We start from the raw sequence: 17,511 nt of genomic DNA, 5'->3' as shown, positions 1-17,511 counted from the left end.
TTTGAGTAAATATAACTTTATTGAATGCTATCGTGATCTCTTCAAACATAAAAAGGAGAGAACGAACATGACACTGTACGGAATTCAGAACGAAAATCTAAGAAAATTAAGAAGCGGTTCGACCGATGCAGATCAAAACGTCGTGGGCGATAAGTTACTTTTCGACACATATAAAACAAAATATGCTATTCGTCTCACTCATCCCCTCATAACAGGTCATGGAGTTGCATATCCAAAAGCGTTAGGGAGTCATATTGAATGGGAAATTACGTTGGCACCCGCCTCCCAATTACTTGTCAGTAATAATGTTGTTACAGCCAATTATAAATTAAAAAACATTCAAATGGAATACGAGACAATTTCTGACCTCGATCTCGCGAGGTCAACTGCTGGTTATTACAACGGTGGAAAAAGTTACCTTTACGAGCATATACATTATTTTAGAACAATCCCATTCAAAGAATCGGACACGGTTATCAATGAAAATATAAATGTACCACGACGTAGCATTAGAGGTATCGCTATACTCTTCACTAAAAATCAGAATCAGACAGAACTGAACAGTGAACTTTTCTTTAACCCATCCATTGAATCTGTGTCTGTATCAATCGAAGGCATTGCAAATAAAGTGTACGCTCAGAAGATGATACCAAGACAATTTTGGCGAGAGGTGCGACGGTATTTTGCTGAAGATAAAGATTGGTGTGAAATTGATATAGATGAGGCCGATTATTTGAAGAATAAATTCTGTCTGTTTATCGATCTGCGTAGCTTTAAAGATATTGAATTTCATGGAAATGGTTTAAAAGTAATGAACACAAAGGACGGAATACAGCTTGAGATCCTGAAGAAAGATGCCTCGTGGGGTGGCGATGACGCTCACAATGATAATATATTTGCCCACATTTATGTTATCAGTGATGCCCTGGTCTCTATTGAAAATAGTAGATTAATGTCTTTACAATTTTAAACCATGACCCGTCATTCCTATCGGCCATGTTTCTGCCAACCATTCGCCCGTGTCCGGATTGTATAACTGCACACGTTTGATATCATTTGGCGCCATCATGATTTTACTGCGCTTTTCACTACGGATTTCTCCAGCCTTTTTCCGTACAAACTGTACAAACTGTGCCGGCTCCGGCTTCTTCCCAGTTTCAAACAGATCTTTATAATCTTCAAAGTTCAAATGTTTTCTAACACAAACATCTTTCACCCCTTTATTTTTTTTCGTCTCGAAACGGGAGTTCGAAAAAGCATACACTTTCGAGCGTATGCCGACAAAATCAAGAATAGGTTCACCATTCAACTCATCTTTAAATTTACCTATCACTTTTTTATTAATCTTCGGAAAGTTGGGTCCACTCATCCCACTAGTATCATATATAGACTTCTCACCATTCTTTTCAACATCTTCTCGGACTATATCATTGAAAGTTACGTCCGGGTCCGGGATCGGCACACTGTAAACAAAACTGTCAGTATCCATGTAGGCTAATCGTATTCCAGGGAACTGGGCCCGAAAGTAATTGTAATGCGTCTCATACATAAGCAGCTTAGAAAGTTCCAGTACTGCGGCGCCGATGAAAACTGGTTTACATATTATGCTCATCCGTTTTCAGTTCCAGTAGGGCACTGTCGCAGGAATCACCATCCTCTTCGGAAGTTATGAAAGTTATATGTTTCATCTTTGGATTATACTTCTGAATCTTTTTACGACCACTATCCGTACCGTTCCAGTCCGAAACAAATTAAAGTCTCTGTACTTTCGAACATCTTCTATTGTCTTACCGAACATTGCATTATTCATCAGCTTATAGAAATTCTTTTCGAAATCTGTCCTCCCCTTTGTCCTCATTTTAGTGTTAAAGTCAATATATTCCGCGAGACATGCCCTCTCATCGAAAGCAAGCACCCGATAAATCTTTTTCAATCTCATTCCCATCCGAAGATAGAATTCCAGCAACTTGTAGTGTAAGACGTATCTCTCTCTATCCATCACACTTGTAATCAGTCGACCGCCCTGCCTCGGAAATCTCGTATAGTGATGGCGGTGCTAATGGCAAATCGCTGTGTTCTTCATGTAATTCGGGGGGATATTCTAGTCTACTCTAGAAAACTTGGTGGAAAGGTGGAACCAGGTCCCCACCCTCCGGAACCCGCTCCCCATTCCTCCCACTCTTCCATCGTCATCCAATGAAGTCCGCCCGTAGGCATTGGTTGACTCATTGCCCAGCCGTAGAGATTGTTTGCATCGAGATATTTTATTTCGGTCACCGGTTTCTCCGGATCGTAATTCCCATAAGCAGGATGATTTGTCTGTAAATAATGAATATTACACTGGCTGATACCGCCTCGAATTCCCCTCTGTACGAAATTCATCTGGTCGGCATCTTGAATGAGTTTAAATTTATTACCCGTATAAAGTAACATAGCATCCCATGTCAAGCCGGGCGCTGACATGTAATGGGCCGGATCTAACTTATATGCTTCTAAACATGTGTCACGGAAATTTTCGAATATATTCGCAAGAAGGAGAACGTCAGTCTCGCAATAGAATTCCATATAATCACGAATCGTCTTACACTCAACTTCGTCCCACACCTTCAATGCATGTTCGTAATCAGACTCAGAAATCCCCTCTTCCGTCAATTCGCTATAAAATTTCCCCCTCTCCGGGAGCTGGTTCTCTCCCAGTCTGTCAACCGAGTCTAAATATTCGTACGGGAAGAAACCTTTCGCCCTTTGAATGTCCGGGTACGAAAGTGGCGCCGCCGTCCATCCATCCTCCGGCACAGTTTTTGCCAACTTCGCCAATGACCCCATCATCAACTGAGCACTGTCCATAAACTTTATAGAAAATAAACGTCTCTTTATCTCCCTCTTCCCATCGACAACAATTGAGCCACTAAAAATAAATGTTTTCGAGAGACCCATAATTCCACCATTGCTCGTCTTAGCTATTAAATTTGGCTCTTGTCCGGGACCATCATCTATTTCATGTAACTTTTTCAAAATAAAAGAACCATCGTATCCCTTGAGGTTGTGAAAGTAGATAGGAATGGTTCTCGACGGGCGACATCCCTCGCAATAAAAAGTCGCCTCCTCCTTCACTACTCGGTATCCTGCCGGCTCTCCACATGCAATACAGACTGGATCACATCCGTCACGCCGGTAATTAGATCTATCTTTCATCGGTATTATTTTCCAATAATACGATTTCGAATAATACTCGGCCCGTTCTTTCATATCCTTTAGAAATTCTGTAACACAGGAGAGACCTGTGAATGTTCTTTTACCATAAACAGTGGGTCGGCCCGGGCCTCGTTCCGAAGGATTCGATCCTCCCCACCCCCGTTCCACCATAACATACGAAAGACAAATTGGAATATGTCGACCGGTCCCCTTCTCAATAATTGCCTCAGTATCTGCATAGACGACGTAGGGAGAAGGAACCTTCTTCCGATGTCCTTCGAATTGACATACTTCCTTAGGAAAAACTGGCTGGGCGTCGTCTGTTCCACAGTACACCTGATGTATTTCTAATTCTTCTGTTGACTTAAAACCTCTTTTACAAACCATACAAATACACTTCCGTCTGCGCTCATTCTTCGATTAGTACGAGAATTACGAAGGCGATTTAACGCAGTAATTGGTATGAAGTGGCACCTTCGGGCTTCGCCAACTATCAGTAAGATATTTGCTATTTGATTCCTATCACCTTCGGAACGGGCTCCACCTTCGGCTCCGCTACAGCTACTATATAACACATTTATGCCGGACGGATCGGGATCATTCTCGTAGATCTGAAATACTTGAAGTTTGACGCTCGGATTTTGCTGCTCGAAGCGCCTGAATACAGTCATATCGGCGGGCGTAGGAAAGGGAATACCTTCCCAACAGTAGTCAGCCATAAATGGGGCGTACGTATTCCATTTTCTCCTTACCTGACCACCCCTCTTTTCACGAAACTCGGGGTCGGTCAACTTTAAACTTGCTACGATGGCGTATTGAAAACAGTTCTCAGCCCCCACCGGTAGAATAAGATCGCTAACACAATGCTTATTTTTTAACCATCCGGGAAGTTGAATCCCAGCCCCCGGGCCAGCCCCGAGTAAAACTTCTACTAGAATTACTTCAAAATTAAGTATCTCCTCGAGAACGAGACCAGAACCCTCAACATTTTCAATTGTATCAAGCATAAGGTCGTAGCGATCTATTAATTGTTGCCCCACATCCGTCCCTCTTACATCTTTTGTGTATGTATCTTTTAATTTAACATGCAATGTACGATTTGGTGTATTACCAGTTTTCGGATCCGATAATTTGACTTCCATTTCAGTATAAACAGAGTACATCTTTCGTTCCGAATGGCTTTCTTTAACCATACCTTCAATATCCACCAGCTCCCCGATATCCTTGACTCGCTTGACTTCAGGAAATTCTTTTCGTAAAACTGCTCCCTTGAATGCTGTATGTAATCGACGGGCCATAATAATCTTTATGATATATACTATCCTAAAAATTTTTAAAATGAAAAAATAATTATTCTATGATAAGTCATCAAAATCCACTATAATATTTTTGTCAGCATTTATTTGTTTTATATATCTCACCTAATCTTTCTAAGTCGACTAGTTCTTCCGCATCTTGAATTTCTGGTTTATTAGGCGCAGCACAAAATAACCTCTCAACAGTGAAAGAAAGAGCACGCTTACTTAAGCGCGGTTTAAATGCTAAGAATTCTATCTTACTACCTTTCCGGATATTACGAGGTACAATAGCAGGATTTTCTCGGACTGGCAATGGGCTCACTGTTTAAAACCGCAGTCAATTTCTTGAACCATATCAATACATGTAGCGAAATCGTGAGCCCCTCCCCCTCTTTTAAACTGAAATTTAAAATACGCCACTGGCTGCGCCCCGCTCCCTCGCTTCTGATACACTTTAGATGGATTGTAAAATCCAGTAGTATTCTTGGAGTGAGCGGCCAGGCTTAGAGCATAACTTTTAGCAGTAGATGCATCGAAACTTTCACCTAGGGTACGGAATATTATTAAATCAGTAAACTTTTGAAGACTCGGTTGCCAACGGACACACACCCCATCGCATGTAGCAGGATCTCTAGAACCGTACTTAGGTCCGATGGGGAAAACTACTTCTAGCTCACTGTCTACGTATATGAAAGGATCTACCAAAGATTCACCAATATGAGTTTGCCGTCACTGATTTGAATATTCTCTTCTCCGGTTTCAAGTATTTTTATTGCAGTTGAAATAGAAAGGATTGTCATTGTCTTATCGTATATATCTTAATAAAATAATTTAAAAAAAATTTTTTTCTATGATATAGTATCCTAAAATGTCATACATATTCATAAATGGACCAACTGGAAGTGGTAAGAGTTACGATGCAGTAAATTTGGATCCGTGTCACGTACCAGAATTTGACACTAGTTTTTCCAGCAACATTGCCGACTTTTATAATGGGCGTGTCGTTGTTTCGATTGCCGATTTTCAGAAACAGTTTATAGAACATACGCTTAGTTTACAATGTCAGGCTGGGCTCCCTTCAGAACACTACATTATTTGTGACTCTTCCATAATTCAACATCTGACTTTTTCTCGAATCCGGGGCGTTTCCGTGGCAGCGGAAGAAAAAAAGATTGTTTCTAGAGCATTTGACCATTTACCCAGTTTCATTATCATATTCAAAGATATGCCTTGGGATTATTGCAGGCGGAATGTGTTGACTCGAGCCAGACAATATGAAATAACCGCCTTAAAAGAACTAGAAGAGATTCACAATAAGTTCAAACAGACTTTCTTAGAAATTTGCCACGACTACAGACTTCCATGTTTGGTAATTCATCAATCTCTTACGCCCCTCGTTCTCAAGAATATACTTAATCCAACAATTGATACCGAGACAGTCGGACCAGTAGAATATCCACGAGCTTTTGACTTTGGAATTGCATGGAGCGGCGGCAGCCAAGGATTTTTAATAGACGGTTTCAAGGAGGAGGAACTTGAAAAAGCGTACTTCCCACCTGGTCAAGAACAACTAGAACAACCTCGAGTGTCACTAAAGAACCTACACAAACTTCTTAACGCTTGTGAATCTGTGTGTGCTTATAATGCTTCGTTTGACCTACGAGCACTTGACATTATGAAAAGGGGGGACTTTGAAGTTACTTGTCTATGGCTCATGTCAGTTGTGTACATTATACTTCAACCAGAACTTATCGATAAAGCTGAACAAGGGGGACTCGAAAGAACGGACTGTGGTAACATGAGAAGTCGTTTTGAAGATCTTGCAAACTTAATATGTTCAGGAACTGATATACCACCTCATCCACATACTGCCGAAAAAGATGCAGTAAGTGAACATTACTTACGACAGTACATGATAAATACTTGGCCAGTGGGGGTGGAAGTGGGGTGGTAAACTGACACTTTCGGCTTTCAAGAAATTAAGACTTTTTCCATGGTACTTATTGAATAACTTTCGTAAATACTTACGTTAGTACTTACGTAGTACTTACGTAGTACTTGACAAGTACCATGGACAGGAACTTACGTAGTACTAATAACATTTTCCTCTGGCTCCCAACTATTGAAACTTTCTGGATAACCTTTCCATTTTATCAGATAATATTTCTTTCCTCTAATTTTTTTCGTCTTCAAAATTCGTTCTACTCTGTACAGCTCGTCGGCTCCCCGTTCCGAAAGGGCGCTCTGAAGTTCATCGGAGTAGAAAGTGCCGAGTATTTCCTCTCCATTCAGATCTTTTATTTTGTAAACTGGCGGCGTTCCCAAGCCAGCTGCGTACACAACTTTTGAAACCACGAAAATCTCCTCTGTCCAATTTGGTAAATATCCTTTCTTGAAAGTGGTCTTGTATTTTGTAATTCGGACTCGTTCTCCCGGCTTGAATTCAGGGTTAACTCCCCCGGCTGCCAACTCAGGACCGAATAGTGTATAAAATGCCTGCCAATCGTTCTCCTCTGTTACGTCCCTGGGTTTCATTTTGATACTTCCGTGAACGGTGTTATTGTAATTCTCGAGAAGTTGTGGTAGAATGGGGAGCCAGGAACGTGTCTGTTTATATGTAAAGTATTTCCACATCATCGTCTTGAGGGTTCGATTAAAACGTTCAACGACGCTAGCTTTTTTGTCACTGTAGGTGTGAAACCAATGAATGGAAGACTCCTGGAGCCACCCCTGCATTTTTCGGTTAGTAAATTCCCGCCCCTCATCTGTCTGAAGTTTGTCGGGCCTTCTCCCGGATTTCTTAATCACGTCTTGTAGCGCCTGCAACGTATCATCAGCCGTTTTTGACTGTATCGGCCTGGCCCATGCGTATTTACTGAGTACATCGATTACTGTTAGCATGTATCGAATGTTACGATTCTCTTTTGCGAATGGGGGAGGGAATTCCACGAGATCCGCTTCCCATTGAGCGTCTATCGATGTTACAAAAACGCGCCGGCCGCCCGTAGCACGAGTACGAGGGACCGGTTTATGTAGATTATAAGTTAGCTGAGTTTTTAACCACTCCTGCACCTCTTTCTTGGTCACTTTCAGTCCGCTGGCGCGTGCTGCGTCATACAATTTTTGTACACCTCCAAAACCAGTTTTCGGGTTGTAATATAATTCTCTAAGAGTACCTTCGGGGGTGAAACCTTCAGCTTCCATAATTGCTATATTATACGAATAATTTTATGTCGTACGGATTCCGTAAACGAAATACTAGTTTACTGAATGGCCTACTTTTCAATTGCTTGATTAGGCCCACGGCTTCCCGTTCTGACACCTCCATTCCATATTCTTTTATAATAGTTTTGTTGTCTATCTTGTTCGGTGTGTAAAATAGTACTAACATCTGTATGTTTTCCCTGAATGGTTTACTAATACTAGTATATTGTTGAGTCAGAACCCAGACAGATAATCCGTCATGTCTTGCGCTGAAACCAAGTTGGACTAAAACGTTACTGCGCTTCTTCATATCTTTGGACGAGGCGCAGTCATTGAGGATTATTAAAGTGTTCGTTCCAGCCCATTCTTTATGTACGTAGGTTAATGTATCATCCACTGCATCGAGTCCGACTGGAAATATAAACACATTATCATCGGTGAAAATGAATCTTCTATTATACGCTTTATTATTCATGAATGTTGGACAAATGAATATCACATATTCGAATTTCCTTAAGTATGGACCGGTGAGGAGGTCCAACATAAATTCTGTTTTGCCAGAATATGTCGGTCCAGTTATAATCATGTTGAATGGTGGGGTTACGTATATTGAATTTCCTCTGGATCTATATATTTAGTGACTTTATTCCAGTACCTACAATAGTAATGAATATTGCTAAAGATAACAAACCAATTTTACCATATTCGTGAATAGGGTCTGCAGATGCTGCCCGTTCTGGGGAGGGGAGGGGAGGCCCCCGAGTCGTGTCATTGTGAGGTGGTGGTGACTCTCCGGGCTCGTCCTGCCACTTCACGGGATCCTCCTCCTCCCCTCCTCCTTCCATCTCGTGTACAGCACTTTCTCGAACTTCCGTGTTTATATCACCATTCACCCCGAAGGACATAGATTCTGTTGCGTATTGCAATTCATTATTATAACCTGAGATCGCCGGGCCCGAAAGAATGACCATTTCAGACGGTAAGAGAAGTAAATTTGGTGAGACTGCCATATCAAGTTTGACACCAGTATTCATTATTGTGTCTTGATATCGCCGATAACTGATTACTTTGTCGGTATTACGAATTTCATCTTCGAGGAGAACACCGAATTCTTTTCGGACTTGCTGTGCACTGCCAGTATCGCCCACAATGGTACTGCGAATATTTGCTTGTGCACCGAGTATGCAATATACGTAGGCTTCAAGACTTTCGTTGAGGCGAGCGAGACCGGCCTTTGTCAATCCCGAGTCTCCTGTCAGAGGAATGAAACTATTGTATTGTCCCTCCGATCCATCATTTCGGAAGAAATAGTAGTGCGGTCGTTCTTTGTCGGGCAGTACATGTTTTTTCTTTCCAAAAATGGTATGTGTATAGAAAACGCCTCCGTCGGAGGAGAGGAAAAAGTCCCGACCGTTGTATATCGCTTTTGGCTGTCGAACAGGGCCACGATTAGTGTAATATTCATATCCATAACCAAGACCTTTATTTTGACCTTTTCGATAACGAAAGTCGGACTTCGTTGGACTTATATTTCCAAATTCTGTACATAGAAGTTCATATTGGACGAGATTGTATGGATTGTCGCCCGCTTTGAAGGTGGGGGTATCGTCTGGAAGTGCAACGCCCATTTCATGAAGAATACGACGTATTGTAAAATATACATGGAAACGGCAGAATGATCGTATTTGCGGCGGAAATTTCCCTTTGGAACCAAAGAGATGGGCGAATGATATACCACAACCAGTAGTGCTACACATACAGCGAAATTCAGTTGCTGGTCCCAGTATTTCATCTTTGGGCTGCCCAGCCAGACATTACTTTCTTTAGCTGATCGATGAGTGATTACGTTATCTTTAAATATATCCCGTGGATGAAAAGTAAATTTTTCTGTCGGCGTTACATATATTTCTAAGTCCATGAGAATAGGTTTTATTCCTCCATTCGGTTTGGAAGGAATATCAGAATGCTGTACTGTTGGTATGCTCGTCTTATTCAATTGAAAAGCAACTGGGAATAAGTCTGTACTCATTATTCGTGTTTCTATATACATATAGATTTAAATGGAGGAGAATTTTCCCGGAATCCCTGTCGGAATCGTTCTGTTAGGGGTACTAACATTCCAGACTATGTTAATACTTTATTTCGGATTCAGGTTTAAACGAATTTTTTATTTTTTACTAAGAATAGATAACATACTGCAAACAATGGAGAATTTAATAAAGACATCGGCAGCGGCAAATACGACAGCGGCCTACCGGAACGGTTCCGAAGGGCCAACCGCAGCGTCGGACAATAATCGATCCATAATAGAGACGAAACGTGAAAAAATACTCTGTGTCATTGCAAGTGGTCAAAGTAAGTTATTTTTTGGCAAGGAGATTTCAGTTGCTGACGTAGAAAAATGGGGAGATGAAACAGTGAATAAAGCCTTCAAAATGTATGAAGCGAAATACAGTTCTCTTATAAGTGATAATATCACTCAAAGTTTCATAGATCTAGGAGCCCGCGCAATTAGCCAGGTAGTTCCAATCGATGATCGAGATAACTATGCCACTGATCTTAAAAAGGATTTTATTCTAAACAGTGAAATAAAACGATTATCAGGACGGATAGGGTACACATGGGGGCCCCTGATTGCTCTAATTTCCACCGGTTTAATTACGGGTAAACATTTAAATTTTAAAAAAATTGGGTTTAATATAATACCCGAAATAAATGGATTCAACTTCACCGACTCAGCAAACGACTCCGCCAGGGACTCCGTCAGGGACGATCCTACCACCAACACCGACACCTCCGACACAGCGCAACATAGAGAAAATGACGTTACCGCCGAAGCATCCAGGGAGAGTTGCTGCGGGCAAGAAATTAGCGGAATGGAACAGGCAAAACAGGGAGAAGAAACTAAAAGCAATGGAGGGGAATGATAGCGATGCGGTAGCAGACCTACCGCCTACAATGAAAGAACAGTGTGATAGCTCACGCTGGTATAATAAATGTTATCTTGTTTTAGGAATTGTGGGAGTTTCATTGACTGCATTAGGGCTATATTGGGGGCGTGCTCGGCATACCCCCTGTCCTCCCCGGAAAGATGAACCGCTTCAGAAAGCGAAAAAAACAGAGCCCGTAGCGGCTCCCTCCAGAACAGTTCCGAGGGGAGGGGAGGGGGAGGGGGAGGGGGGACCCAGCTCCTCTACATTGTATGAGATGGATTAACTCCCCATATTTTTTATTTTTATTTTTTATTTTATATACTAGTCAGCAATCATGGATATTAAAACAGTTGTAAACACAATGTACGATGGTATTGTAATCGCAGGACTTGCGATGGGATATCTTATGATCTCCAGCAAATTTCTAAAAATTGATATGGGCGATCCAAGTCGTCCAAATTTGACTCGATTGGCAAAATTAGGCGGTGCTACTGCTGCTGCGGTTGCGACCAAAGATCTCCTTGAACAGAAAAATATTATTCCTGCTGAACCTTATACTTCGTAATGGACACCTTCGGAATAATAATAATATTCATCGAACACTTATACTTAGTAATATATACAACGTACAACAATGATCATTTGGATTGAAAGCCAAACAGGTGAACCAGTCACTGTTAATTTTTACCCTTGCATTGACACGACACAGTTTACGAAGATAAGGCTGCTAGAGTGTGGACTGTACAATTCATGGCATAACATAAGCCAAACAGGTGAACCAGTCACTGTTAATTTTTACCCTTGCATTGACACGACACAGTTTACGAAGATAAGGCTGCTAGAGTGTGGACTGTACAATTCATGGCATAACATAACATCGACGAATAATGTACTAAAATACCAAGAAGGTGACCAAGCGAAGAAGACTAAATCAATACGTCCAGGTAACTACAATATCGATACGTTGAACAAAGCAATCGGGTTGAAGCAAAAAATTAATTTTGAAAAACATCTGCCGACAAACCACGTTCTTCTAACTTTGGCTAAAGATGTTAAAGTTTATTTCAATGCTACAGGTAGCTTCGCCAACGTCGTTGGCTTTTCAGATAAGCCAGAGGACAACCCAGTTATAAAAAGTACTATGAGTCCGAAGAAAGTGGATTTCTTAACAGTCACTAAATATATAGTTCATTCAGATGTAGTCGATGTTACTGGAAATTATGTTTCATTTGGTTCGGGTGAATACATACAGGGGAAAGTATCGAACTGTTTACAAATACTTCCCATCCGGATACGAGAGAAATAAGTGAAAAGGTTACTTACGATTTTAAAACGGAGCAATTTCTATGCCATTGAGAAAAGGGGGAGATTACATGAATTCAATTCGTATCTGGATAACGGATCAGGATGGGAACATGATCGATTTCAATAACTGGCCAATTAGCTTTTGTATTGAATTGCTGTAGTCGTTCCGAAGCGTTCCGAAGGAGCCCCCCCTACCGGAAGATAAACCATCCCACGACCAAGATAAACCATCCCCGACCAATCCTCCAGCAATATAGATCATCTCATATTTCTTTTGCTCAGGACTGGGTTGATAATAATCTGAGAATTGCGCTAACGCTTGCGCTGGACTTGACGTAGAGTTGCTTTGCACCGCTTCTGCTTCTTCCAGGATTTCTGCATCTGTATCTCTTAATTCTGCCGCAGCATGCACGTCCTTTGCCTGATTTTCTCTTTCCCAGTCAGCCTGGAGTAATCTTTTTTCTGACCAGACGTTGCGATCATGTTCAAATTTTTCTAATGCTTTATCATGTCGGACCTTTTCTTCAATAAGAGCCTCACCATTTCCGGAAAGCTTTTGTCCGATAATATTTCCTCCTGTGAATGCTGTTGCATTTAATACAGCACCGAGAACTGTCATTCCTATAGCTGAAGCCATGGTTGTGTATATTACAAGGTATTATTTTAATTTTCACTGTATATAGGTCCCTACGGAGTATGTCTGATCCAAGTGGCTTCGGTCTAGGTACAATTCGTATGCAAAATCTTGAGCTTGAAGATCTGAGTGATGTTAAAGTTAACAATAATACTAAGATGGCTGCTAATCATAATAAGGATTACGTCCTTCGTTATAAAGACCGCGAAAAATATTTCGTTTTAGCCAATGCCGCGGCGCCACCCCACGAACATGCTGTAGAATTTTCCGAACTTAAAGACATTGATGAAACTGTAATTGACGCCACAAAGGCTTCGAATGATCCTACTCCTTTTGCTCTGACATGGGATTCGGCTAGTCAGAAATTCATGCCTTATAATGTGCCGCGTAACATCTTAGATATATTGGATAGTGAAATTGCAGGAGGTGTTGCTGAACCACCAGGAACTCCGAATGTGATTTATTTTGATAGCAATGTAAACAAATATAAATTGTTAGATTTTCGTAGTTGGCTTACTCCTACGAATCCATACATTGCACTTCTTGGTATACCGATTCACCTTAAAATTAGTCCTCTTAATAACATAATGAAGGCAGATAATACACTAAGAAGGTGGATAAACGAGGGGGAGAATTATTGCTCGTATACAGCTAGCGGAGTTCCAGTAAGATTATTTTGGGACACAACTTTAAAGAAACTGGGTCTTAAAAGTGTCGGTGATGAGGCAGCTGAATTAACTTTACAGACAGTAAATCAACAGATGACTGATAATATGAAAATACTTCAACATGGTACAGTTCTCATTAGATGTGTAAAGTTAGCTACTGGAGATGAATTTGACGATTTGGTTGGATATTATGCTATGAAAACAGATAACAGAACAACTTGTGATATTATCATAAGTATCGATAAAGATCGTAATGAAATGAGTATTGAATGTTTTGTTGGTGGGAATAGAATAGAGAACGACTTAGGAACTACATTTGTACGTAGAGATAAAAGAGTGAACACTTTAGATATCAGTACCATTCATCTGAAACGTCTCATATTATTTGAAGTAATGGTCTTCCGTCACATTTTAAGTTCAGAGGAAATTACTAAAATTTTATCTATTAGGTGAACAAGTTCGCCCCGATAGGAACTCCGAGTTCAAAAAAAAACCTACCGGAAATTCAGACCTCAGTCATGCAGTAGGAAAAAATTCACATCAGCTAGACTCCGCGACTGACTGACAACGGGGGGTAAAAGTCCCTTTATATAGGCTAGTTTGATGGTGATGACTCACACGGAATTTCCCGTACATGTTTATACATGTTGTGTATTTAGGTCAGACAGAACAAGTTTCTACATGTCCACTAGTAGTCCCCAGCTACTGCATTGCGCAAGTCCAGGATCTGACTCAGCAGGGAATTTCCCCGCTTAGTTCAGGACAATGCACTGCTGCGTCACCCCTGTTGCGCGTGAGTGAGTTCATATATAGGTCAGGGTCACACTTTAGTTACATGGATGGTTAATTTTTCCTTCACTTCATGTAGATAAATGAATAAAATGGGTGTAAAAATTCTTATTTATCACAGTTGACCACCTTTATTTTACTACTCACGAATACCGAGTAGAAACCCACTTTCCCAAAAGAACAAAAATAATGAACAACTGCTGATTTCACTGCTGTTTTTTATATGAATGGAGATAGTCCAGTACGTTTCAACACCCGCACATTTCCTTCTCAAGGGAGGTAGCTGGAGATCGAGATTCAGCTAGAGTTGCCTCTCTAGAGGGCGCTATCTAAGACCTTTGGCTTTTCAAATGGCATCTTTTTAAAAAAAAGATGGCATCTCTGGCCGCGTCTCTGAAAGACCAAAAGTCAGAGACTGAGCCCACCAGAGAGAAAAACGGTAAAGGTAGGTTTCCGGAGGCTGAATTTCCACGGAGTTAATGTCCCAGAATTAAGAGCTTTAGACTGGAAAGTTTTACACAGAACTTATATAAATAAGTATAACTGTATAAATGGAACAAACGCTGGAACGCAGTGTGTGAATGTTGTAATGTTGGAGAAACTGTCAATCGAATTGGAGACACTGTCAAACATCGGTACTTTGATTGTTGCCAGAAAAGTCTGGGAAAGTGGTAGACCGCATAATCAATACTTTGTATCAAAAACATGTAAATATTATCTGGAAAATTATTATCAAGGGTTTATATGCCAATACAGATGTTAATAGGAGAATTGACTTAAAGGTATACAGTCACCTGTTCCAATTTTGCCACAGTTACTATGGAAAGAGAAAATCTAACCAATCACAGATTTTAAGCGGGTGGCCGCTTTTTAAAAACAGCGCCCTTATATGGGCATTTTGAATACCAAGGAACGCCCCTTTGACCATATATGGGCATATTTAGATTACAGGTGCCTGTATACCTTTAAAGCCCCAGTATCGACATCCAGCATGTTTATTGAACTGATTAACGGCTGTTGTCATCACATGCCTGTCAACATTCGTAAAAACAGCAACGTCAGGTAGCAGGCCCTATAGCTGTTAATGAGGTCGCTTGTATCACGATTGGCCAGTATGATGTTGCTACAGTAACTAACAGTAGTCAATTAAGATTTGCAAACACGTAAATTATCGACTTTTGAATAAAAAAGAACTTACATTAAAAATTAGCAAGTTCTACCGAGAGGATAAGCATGCGAAGTCGATGTCAGTCCCTTTGTCCTAGACCGACCGTTTTCTGCAGGACTCAGTTTTTTCCACACAGTTGGTCCTTGTGACCGACCTAAAAAAAGTGTAATGGGTCTCTCTATAGCACAATGTTATCGCAGTGAATGGTTGATGTAGTCATTATATAGCTGTTGCTAAACCTTTGTCGACCTGGTACACTTCAAATGCTCATAATACTGTCGCGCATTCGAAAAATTGAAGGCAGGAGACCCAGGGAGTCATAACGGGCAGACTTCTCCAATCTCGACAACCAACGTTGCTGACGTATGCCATAGTCTGAGGGGACTGTGCATATACGACACAACTCCATCCATCGAAACAACTGACACTCATACAAACCTTGAAGTGAGGGTCATCGAACAAAATTGAAAAGAGGACATTTTTGATATCTGTTCCACTCAGTCAACTATATTTGCCGTTTATTATCCATTGCGGATTTTTGTTCTGCTCGTCAATAACATCGGAAAACCTGATTGTTGTCGTCAACAAAGCGTATACATGTATCAAATGAATGAATGAAATGAATGGTAATTGTTAGCGGTGTTGTGACGTGACGTCATTGAGCATAGCAATTGGGCAAGGAAAGCCAACAGGGGAGCATTCGAACAATAACATGGCGAAACCGTCCAGGTTAATTTTTTTTTCTTTTCATCGCAAACAACTGAAGACATCCAGGCGATTGCACAAGCCAAATTCTTTACAAGTACATACTTTCACAGCAACGTTTTCACAAGTCTGAGCTTTCTAAGGCTCCATGCGCACTGCTCTTTGATGTTTGGTCCGGAAAGATACAGGTTAATTTTAACAATGATACTTTTACGGATGAGGACGAACGTGAAAGATGGTGGCTCGACATATCGACCTGACGCGGAATTTCATAGAAAGACGTGAATCAAGATCTCCAAGACTTTTTGCATTACACTTGGCTGCATAAATGTATATTCCAAAATTATTTTTTTTTCGCCCCACTATCAGTGGAATCATTACATAAAGAAAATTAAAAATAACAAACTCTGTTTTGTCATCATTTAGACAAAGGTAGTTTGGCCACATCCCGTTTCTGATGTCAGAGATAAATGTTGAAGATTCGTGACTGAAACTGCATATTTGCCGTCTGAGAGACATTCTTGAATCATGGTATTTACAACCGTGTTTGGAAATCACATCACCGAGAAATGTGTAGTAAATATTGAAAAGTATATGGCCGAGGACAGACTTTTGAGGTGTACCAGTATCAACGGGATCATAGTGGCTTATCAGAGTCTACACTACACATTAAAATTGTCTACGATTTGCAAGATATGACATTAGGTATTATGCGCCTTTAAAGTGAAAGACGTAAACGTTTGCTCAAACTTTCCTTTATGAAACTTTCAGCCATACTCTTACCAAATCAAGAATAATAATCAGGGGTAACCGTGCAATTTTAGTACTAGAGAAACAAATTACCTAACATTTACTGATATTTTGACATTCAAAATGGCCGCCATCCCTTTGTTAACTCTATGGGCAGTAATGCAATTTTCGATTTTCGAAAAACTGAGACAGTGAAATATTTCTTACTCCAAGAGTTTTAAAATGAGCTGTCACAGGTGGTAGATCAGAAAAGAATTGTAAAAGTTTGGGAGTCCGAATATCTGTCCCCCGAGGGCGCATTGTAGCTTACACCAGCTTCATGCGCTGGTTCTAGGACAGTTACCACCCAGACAAATACCCCCTTGACAATTACCACCAGACATTTACCCCCCCCCCCCGGCGAATTACCACCAACCATTTACCACCCGGATATTTACCCCCTAACAGTATTTATAACGACAATATTGCTTCGTCGAAAATATTTTTTATAAGAGGGGGTAATTGTCCGCGCGGTAATTGTCTTGGCCAGCTTTATAAGCACGTAATAAACATGCGCGCGTCATTTATGTCCATGTCTTCTTCCAAGAAAGATTAAATCTTCGGATTGAATGCTATAAAATGCATTCGCATGACAGATGCCTTTGCCTTATTTCGTTTCATCTTCCGAAAAGTTTAACTTCAACGTATTTTATGCAGCTTTTCAGTCTACAGAGATATAATCAAAAACATCATCTAATGCTTAGAATCCTGCGTTGTATTTCCAGCCTCTGATATATGCCAAAGGTTTGCTAGGTACGGGTGGATCTTTCTCGCCACTGCAGACCTCCCGTATGAATCCCGTTTGGTCGCCTCTGATGTCGAA

Source organism: Ptychodera flava, chromosome 13 (assembly GCF_041260155.1).
Source record: "Ptychodera flava strain L36383 chromosome 13, AS_Pfla_20210202, whole genome shotgun sequence".
NCBI classification, from domain to species: Eukaryota; Metazoa; Hemichordata; class Enteropneusta; family Ptychoderidae; genus Ptychodera; species Ptychodera flava.
The sequence above is the reverse complement of the archived record's forward strand: the minus strand, read 5'-3'. Positions refer to the sequence as shown.